The 1,229-nt window shown below is 47.7% G+C and overlaps 1 protein-coding gene across 2 annotated transcripts in view; it reads left to right on the top strand.

The window, feature by feature from the left end:
* Nucleotides 1-232: 232 nt before the first annotated feature.
* Nucleotides 233-1,229, top strand: part of SEC24D (SEC24 homolog D, COPII coat complex component) — a 93,306-nt gene continuing 92,309 nt past the window's right edge. Inside the window, exon 1 of one of the 2 annotated variants that reach the window (XM_018562935.1) lies at nucleotides 233-397. The gene's annotated coding sequence lies outside the window, so the exon portion shown is untranslated. The remainder of the gene's footprint in view (nucleotides 398-1,229) is intronic. The other variant, XM_018562934.1, reaches the window with a different exon arrangement.

Below are 1,229 nucleotides of genomic sequence, written 5' to 3'. Positions count from 1 at the left end.
CAAGTGGTTAAACTTTTTTTAAACTGGTGAGGGAGTTTTGACATCACTTGCTGCATGCTTTTTCCAATCACTGACAGTGCATCGGGTTTTTCAGGAGCACAGCAGCAGCCTTCTAGTTCCCAGTACAGGACCACATCCAGCAGAACATGAGCCGAGTCTAGGCTGATACTCAGTGGTGACGTGGAGCGCGCTCCCGATCAAGTGGACGGGAAGGAAAGGATGACGGGCGCGCCCCCGTGTAGGCAACGAAAGTCTGCGGGCGCGCGCCTGAGCTTTAGCTGTGGCTGTCTGACGTGGCAGAGCTCGCTCCCCGCTGCCTGTTGCCTGTGTCGCCGGCTCCGCTGCAAGTTCCATACAAGTAGACCGGTGGAGCGCAGGAACGTCACTGCCCGGACAGGTAACCCCCTTACACCGGCACCCACACACGGATACGACTGAGGGATAACGGGGAGATGATAGAGATGCTACAGGTGACCTAGTGGGACAGAGCAGACGTGTCACCTATAGAGTAGTGTCATCATAGGCTGAGTGCGGTACAGGAGGACTTCTAGTGAGCTCTTCTCATTCATGTGTCACATCTGTACATGGGATGCAACTTCATGTATGAACATATGACATGTCCTGTACAAGTATTTTATAAATGTCATATAGAAGTGTCAGAGATCGGCATATGGGCCTGTTTATAAAGTTATATTACTACACGTACACTGATATTGCATAATGATAACTGATCATCTATGTGCTGGAAGATGTTCCCTGAGCAAAAGAATGCATTAATTGCTCTGCAAAGTGCGTATAGATGTGCAAACCCCCACACAGAGTTTAGACGCATACAGTTCTCTTAAATATATACATCCACACGTGCATGCGTTTCTGTGCGTTTATATGCATGTGTAAATTACTGACCTCAGATGCAGTTTTTTAATTGTGATTTTACAGATGTGAACGCAGTGCATGTTTACTGATCGTTCTGCATTTTGTGCATGGGCTCATAGAATACAACAGAACTGCGTTCGGATCCGTAATATTAAATACACTATGCTGATAACGCAGCACTTTTTACAGCTGTGCCCGTAAGCCATTTATACACGTACATGACCTGGAACGCAGGGTTCTGTATAGTAGAAGGATCTGAACACAGCACATGTTTAAAGGGTAATTCCACCTTCCCAGGAGAATTTTGGAAAATGGAATTACCCCCACCACTTGGCCCCCTCTGCACCCCCCCC

The sequence above is a fragment of the Nanorana parkeri genome, unplaced genomic scaffold, assembly GCF_000935625.1.
Source record: "Nanorana parkeri isolate BGI_ZX_2015 unplaced genomic scaffold, ASM93562v1 scaffold614, whole genome shotgun sequence".
Lineage (NCBI taxonomy): Eukaryota > Metazoa > Chordata > Amphibia > Anura > Dicroglossidae > Nanorana > Nanorana parkeri.
The sequence above is the reverse complement of the archived record's forward strand: the minus strand, read 5'-3'. Positions and strand labels throughout refer to the sequence as shown.